The 7,500-nt window shown below is 45.9% G+C and overlaps 1 long non-coding RNA gene across 1 annotated transcript in view; it reads left to right on the top strand.

Moving 5' to 3' along the window:
- Positions 1 to 1,651: 1,651 nt before the first annotated feature.
- Positions 1,652 to 7,500, top strand: part of LOC133120465 (uncharacterized) — a 6,807-nt gene continuing 958 nt past the window's right edge. Inside the window, exons 1-2 of the long non-coding RNA XR_009707341.1 lie at positions 1,652 to 1,784; positions 7,387 to 7,500. The exon at positions 7,387 to 7,500 is cut by the window's right edge and continues 37 nt beyond it. This is a non-coding gene — a long non-coding RNA (uncharacterized LOC133120465). The remainder of the gene's footprint in view (positions 1,785 to 7,386) is intronic.

Genomic DNA, 7,500 nt, shown 5'->3' on the forward strand with positions numbered 1-7,500 from the left:
CTCTCTGAGAGCTGAATCGCTAACGTGCTACATTCAACAAGCTCAAACTATAACCTGCTACATTCAGTGAGCTCACACACTAACACGCTATATTCATTGAGCTCAAATGCTAACGTGCTACATTCAGTGAGCTCAAATGCTAACACGCTACATTCAGTGAGCTCAAATGCTAACGTGCTACATTCAGTGAGCTCAAATGCTGACGCGCTACATTCAGTGAGCTCAAATGCTAACGCGCTACATTTAGTGAGCTCAAATGCTAACGTGCTACATTCAGTGAGTTCACACGCTAACATGCTACATTCAGTGAGTTCACACGGCTAACATACTACATTCAGTGAGTTCACACGCTAACGTGCTACATTCAGCCGAGCTCAAAAGCTAACATGCTACATTCAGTAAGTTCAAACGCTAACGTGGTACAGTTAGCAAGCTCTTTTATTTGTGGACTTCTTTATGGAGTGGAAGGCAGCGATTGTTTTTCAATAGCGTGAGATGTATGACAGAACTCCCACACTGCAGAAATACCCAAAGCTTTCACACAGCTGCTGTTGTTTTATGAGCGAACAGGGTCAGACTATTAATACCTGCACAAGATGCTCGTGTTATTTCCTCTAAACCAGTGTTCTGTGCCAGTGTAGGCACAATTTGTTAGAAAAATCTGGGCATGGTTGTGTAATATTAGAAATGAGTTCTTCGCTTCTTCTGTATCTGTTTAAACTGAAACACACAGAACAGTAATAAAAACAGTAAGTCTCTTCCCTGAGATGGTAAAATCCTTTGGAATAATTCTGCTTCAGAAATAATGTGTGTTTTTTTACTCTTGTACTTCTTATTTAATCTTTCCTTGGTGAATTTCTCTTACAAGAAGGATGAGTCAGCCAGACCTGGGTGAATTCCCTACATTTTTGGGGATTCTAATACTTTTCTGTGATCAACTGATCTTGCCTGCAATTCAGCCAACCAAAAGTCAGTCTCATTGTACTGTAAAGTTAACTCGGTCAGTCTCATTGTACTGTAAAGTTAACTCGGTCAGTCTCATTGCACTGTAAAGTTAACCTGGTCCTGTTCTTCTTCTTCTTCTTCTATGGTGGAGGCTGAGTGACCTTAGATACAGAGTTATACCTGGTCTGTTCTTCTTCTTCTTCTATCTTAAGTGTGAGGCTGAGTGACCTTAGAGAGAGATAGACAGCTGTCTGAGCCTGAGTGTATACTGTGTCTCTAAAGGCGTAATTAGAGTTAAGTGTGTTTGCCAGTCGGTTAATTGAGCCTGTGTAGCTCAGAGAACTCAAAGGTGGATGGGTTTTAACTTCTTCTGTGGTAATTGGGGCAGAGGAGACCGGAGGCACTGACCCCCCCCTTCAGTTTCCGCTGGGCAGCATGGGAGGACCGCTAAGCAATATTTCTCTTTCCCACCCTCTGTGCAGTGTGTGTGTGTGTGTGTGTGTGTGTGTGTGTGACTGTGTGTATGTGTGTGTGTGTGTGTGTGTGTGTGAGAGAGAGAGTGTGTGTGTGTGTGTGACTGTGTGTGTGTGTCTATATGTGAATGTGTGTCCGTTTGTCTGTATGTGTGTGTGTGTGGTGTGTGAGTGTGTGACTGTCTGTGTCTGTGTGTGTGTATGTGTGTGTGTGAGTGAGTGTGTGACTGTCTGTGTGTATGTGTATGTATTCAGCAGGATAACCTGGTTTTTATGGTTCTCTCTGTAGGGGAAGCTATAAGAAGATTGGGTACTATGACAGCTCCAAGGGGAATCTGTCCTGGTTTGGCAATGACAAATGGATAGGTAAACAAGCCTGGCTCTCATTCTCCCCCCCTCTCCCCCTCTCTCTCTCTCACTCTCTCTCTCTCTCTCTCTCTCTCTCGCTCTCTCTCTCTCTCTTTAGCTGGTAGTTGATCCAGTTTTAAGTTTTTCTCTTTGGATCAGAGAACAGTGAGAATTTGCTTATGAAAGCAGTACAAACCGCCAAAACCCCCCTCCCCCCCCTCAAAGAAACAAGAAAATAACTTTCCACACGCCAGTTACCTCCGTCCCAAGGCAGACTCCACTCTGGTTTCAGCGTGTTACGCGGTTGTTCTGTTTCCAGAAATAGCGGGGGTTTTTTTGTTGTCACCGGAATCTCCACCTTATTAGGTGCTCTCTCGGCTGAGTGTCTCCATGCAACCGCGCGGTGGATGTAATCCCGGAAAGCGATGCTTGAACTCATCCCTGCATTCTAATGGCCTGGAGAATCTCCCCTGGGACACTGTGTCCCTCTAAAAGTCACTGTTCCAGGGGCACTTTCTCTTCAACTGCCTGCTTTTTCTGATCATTGTCTTCAGTGAATATCAAGAGAGTTTCCTGAGAGGATTTTCGGGTTTCTGTTTCAGGTTTAAATTCGATTTAAAAGAATTCAACGGTGCTATAGCATGGGGGTTTTCGTAAATGTGTACTACAATTCCCGCTTTGTCAGCGTCCTTCCTGCTGGCAGGAAGTGACAGGAAAGGTTTCATTCTCACCCCTTGCGCCCGCAGCCAGAGGGCGTTTGGGTGTTCAGCGTGCGGTTTGCGTGTTCGAGGCCTGATCCTCCCTGGAGAACGTTCTGGAAATGACACGCAGCGGACCTGAACGTGCCGCGGTGACCCGGCCGGACGCGAGCGAGGTTCTGCGCCGGACGGGCGCAGCTGCACCTCCGATCGGAAACAAACGGAGCGCGAAAAGTCAACGGCCTGGATTAGATCAGCTCACTCCCCGTCCAACAGCTGGGCCTCGAACGCAATTACCGCAAACCGCCAGCTTCCGTTTTTCCAATCGACAAACACGGTTTGCTCAAGTTCAGCGGCTCAGCTCCAAATTTTGAACTCCGCTAAGAAGTTCTGGACAAAAATGGATTGAACCCAGGGAAATATCGAGGCCTGAGAAATACTATGGTTCTGATAGTTTTGACAAAAATCAGTTGTTGTCATACATACACTGTGGTGTTTATAGGATATTTGATATTGTACATTCAGAGTGCTTTTAGAGTGTCTGTCATGTATGAAGAACTGCCCTGCATTTCAGTTTTGCTGTGTTAGGATGTGAAAGCTTTAAAGTTCAATATCTCACAACGACTATAAAACCATATAATTCCAAGGTCACAATGTGTTTTTCTGTCTCTCTGTTTCTCCCACATCCTTGGGGATGTTCTGCACTCTTGTTTTTCTGACAGGGCCCCCCGTCCTTTCTGCAGAAGCTGTTTCTGTCTGAAACCCAGCCTGCACTGAGCGGGGAAAATATGTCCGTTAGTATTTGGACAGTCACACATTTGTTCTTGTTTTCACTCCAGCACACGAACAGTTGAAATAAAACAACGGTGTGCGTTTAAAGTGCCAGATTTCGGCTTTAATTGGAGGCTTTTTTTTTACATCCATATTAGGTGAACCATGTAGAAATTACAGCTCTTTTTATGCAGTGCATCCGGAAAGTATTCACAGCGCTTCACTTTTCCCACATTTTGTTATGTTACAGCCTTATTCCAAAATGGAATAAATTCATTTTTTTCCTCAAAATTCTACACACAACACCCCATAATGACAACATGAAAGAAGTTTTTTATTTATTTTAATTTTTGCACATTTATTCAAAATAAAAAACTAAGAAGTCACATGTACATAAGTATTCACAGCCTTTGCTCAATACTTTGTTGATGCACCTTTGGCAGCAATTACAGCCTCAAGTCTTTTTGAATATGATGCCACAAGCTTGGCACACCTATCTTTGGGCAGTTTCGCCCATTCCTCTTTGCAGCACCTCTCAAGCTCCATCAGGTTGGATGGGGAGCGTCGGTGCACAGCCATTTTAAGATCTCTCCAGAGATGTTCAATCGGATTCAAGTTTGGGCTCTGGCTGGGCCACTCAAGGACATTCACAGAGTTGTCCTGAAGCCACTCCTTTGATATCTTGGCTGTGTGCTTAGGGTCGTTGTCCTGCTGAAAGATGAACCGTGGTCAAGAGCGCTCTGGAGCAGGTTTTCATCCAGGATGTCTCTGTACATTTCTGCATTCATCTTTCCCTCAATCCTGACTAGTCTCCCAGTTCCTGCCGCTGAAAAACATCCCCACAGCATGATGCTGCCACCACCATGCTTCACTGTAGGGATGGAATTGGCCAAGCGCTGCCTGGTTTCCTCAAAACATGACGCCTGGCATTCATGCCAAAGAGTTCAATCTTTGTCTCATCAGACCAGAGAATTTTGTTTCTCATGGTCTGAGAGTCCTTCAGGTGCCTTTTGGCAAACTCCAGGTGGGCTGCCATGTGCCTTTTACTAAGGAGTGGCTTCCGTCTGGCCACTCTACCATACAGGCCTGATTGGTGGATTGCTGCAGAGATGGTTGTCCTTCTGGAAGGTTCTCCTCTCTCCACAGAGGAACGCTGGAGCTCTGACAGAGTGACCATCGGGTTCTTGGTCACCTCCCTGACTAAGGCCCTTCTCCCCCGATTGCTCAGTTTAGACGGGCAGTCCTGGTGGTTCCGAACAACTTCCATTTACAGATGATGGAGGCCACTGTGCTCATTGGGACCTTCAAAGCAGAATACATTTTTCTGTACCCTTCCCCAGATTTGTGCCTCGAGACAATCCTGTCTCGGCGGTCTACAGACAATTCCTTTGACTTCATGCTTGGTTTGTGCTCCGACATGCACTGTCAACTGTGGGCCCTAATATAGACAGGTGTGTGCCTTTCCAAATCATGTCCAATCAACTGAATTTACAACAGGTGGACTCCAATTAAGCTGTAGAAACATCTCAAGGTTGATCAGTGGAAACAGGATGCACCTGAGCTCAATTTTGAGCCTCATGGCAAAGGCTGTGAGTACTTATGTACATGTGATTTCTTAGTTTTTTATTTTTAATAAATTTGCAAAAATCTCAAAAAGACTTTTTTCACGTTGTCATTATGGGGTATTGTGTGTAGAATTTGGAGGAAAAAAATGAATTTAATCAATTTTGGAATAGGCTGTAACATAACAAAATGTGGGAAAAGTGAAGCGCTGTGAATACTTTCCGGATGCACTGTACATAGTCCCCCCAATTTTATGGGACGGAAAGTAGTTGGACAACTATATGTTTCTTGGACAGGTGTGTTAGGTTATTAGTTCATGCATAATAGAGCTAGCAAAAGGTCAGGAGTTGAGTACAGTGCGAAAACAGCAACAAACAAAATATAAAAATATCCATGACACAGCACTGTAAAGACACACTGTTAAGCTACTAAAGAATGGCAGTAGACTTGGGTAATACCCCACTGAACCCCCACTCTCTGTTTTCATCTAAACTGACCCCCTTCTGTGTTGAGTCCTGCTGGTTGTCATCAACAACCAGCGCATGGTACTGTGCTCTCCCCAACAACCCCCCATCACCCTGGCAACTGTTATGGAGCATGGTCTCCATGGTAACGTCCTGATTGCTCCATCAAGGGCATGCTTTTAAAGCATTGCACACACACACATATACCTACACACACACACACACACGAACACACACACGCACATACCGACACACACACACACACACAAACACATACACACACACACATGAACACACGCACACACACACACATACCCACACACACACACACACACACACACAAACACATACACACAAATACGCACATACCTACACACACACACACATACACACATACCCACACACACACACACACACACACACACACATGAACACACACACACACACGAATACACACACACACATACGCACATACCTACACACACACACACATGAACACACACACACACACATGAATACACACACACATACGCACATACCCACACACACAGACACACATACCTACACACACACACACATGCACATACCCACACACACACACACACACACACGAACACACACACACACATGAACACACGCACACACACACACATACCGACACACACACACACACACACAAACACATACACACAAATACGCACATACCTACACACACACACACACACACACACACGAATACAAACACACACACACGCACATACCTACACACACACACACACACACACATGAACACACACACACACATACACACATACCCACATTCCCACACACACACACACACAAACACACACACATACGCACATACCCGCACACACACTCACACACACACACACACACAAGCATACAAACAGATCTAAGGCTGTTTGATGCTGGATTAATATTGGTTCTAAAATGCAGCTGTTAAAGCATCAAGAAGCACACAGAACAAAGTCGAAAGCGTATGAGAACACAGTAAGGGTATTGGTCCAGATTTTTGACAGCATGGTAAGACAATAGTTTTGATAGATTGCTGTACTGTATGTGGGATGCGATGGGTCTGGTTGAGCACAATTACTGCAGCGATGCACAAACTGTACGGCGGGGAACCCCATTTCCTGTAGTTTGGTTTTCAGTACCTCAGCACTAAAGCTCTGCCATTAAATCTCTCCTGCCCCTCTGCAATAACTGCTGCATTAAAATCTCTCTCTCTCTCTGTCTCTCCCTCTCTCTCTGTCTCTCTCTGTCTCCCTCTCCCTCTCTCTCTCTGTCTCTCCCTCTCTCCCTCTGTCTCTCTCTGTCTCCCTCTCCCTCTCTCTCTCTCTCTGTATCCCTCTCTCCCTCTCTCTCTCTGTCTCCCTCTCTCCCTCTGTCTCTCTCCCTCTCTCTCTGTCTCCCTCTCTCCCTCTCTCTCTCTCTCTCTCTCTGTGTCTCCCTCTCTCCCTCTGTCTCTCTCCCTCTCTGTCTCCCTCTCTCCCTCTCGCAATCCCTCTCTCCGTCTCTCGCTGTCTCTGTCTCTCTCTCCCTCTCTGTGTTCTTGAACTGATTGAGGGATAATTCAGGGTTTTATAACGGAAGAGCACCCCCCCCCCCCTCTCTCAGTGCAGTGTTAATGTACTGTAGTGTCCAGTCAGTCAGTGTGTATGTACTGTATTAACCCTCTCTCTCAGTGCAGTGTTAATGTACTGTAGTGTCCAGTCAGTCAGTGTGCATATACTGTATTAACCCTCTCTGTCAGTGCAGTGTTAATGTACTGTAGTGTCCAGTCAGTCAGTGTGTATATACTGTATTAACCCTCTCTCTCAGTGCAGTGTTAATGTACTGTTGTGTCCAGTCAGTGTGTATATACTGTATTAACCCTCTCTCTCAGTGCAGTGTTAATGTACTTTAGTGTCCATTACGGGAATGGTCACTTTGCTATGAAACTGATATAGTGGTTTGAGCTCAAATGTAATTTAGTTTATTGTGGACTAAGATGTGAACTCTGTACCCCCTCTCTCTCCCCCTCTCCCTCCCTCTCCCCCTCTCCCCCTCTCCCTCTCTCTCTCCTCCCTCTCTCCCCCTCTCCCTCCCTCTCCCCTCCCCCAGGTCCCGGGCCTCCAGCAGATCAGACAGTGGTCATTGAGGAGTTCCGCTTCCTCTCTCAGAAGCTGTTTGTGTCCGTGTCGGTCTTCGCCGGCCTTGGGATCCTGCTGGGCATCG

Source organism: Conger conger, unplaced genomic scaffold, assembly GCF_963514075.1.
Source record: "Conger conger unplaced genomic scaffold, fConCon1.1 SCAFFOLD_245, whole genome shotgun sequence".
NCBI lineage: Eukaryota > Metazoa > Chordata > Actinopteri > Anguilliformes > Congridae > Conger > Conger conger.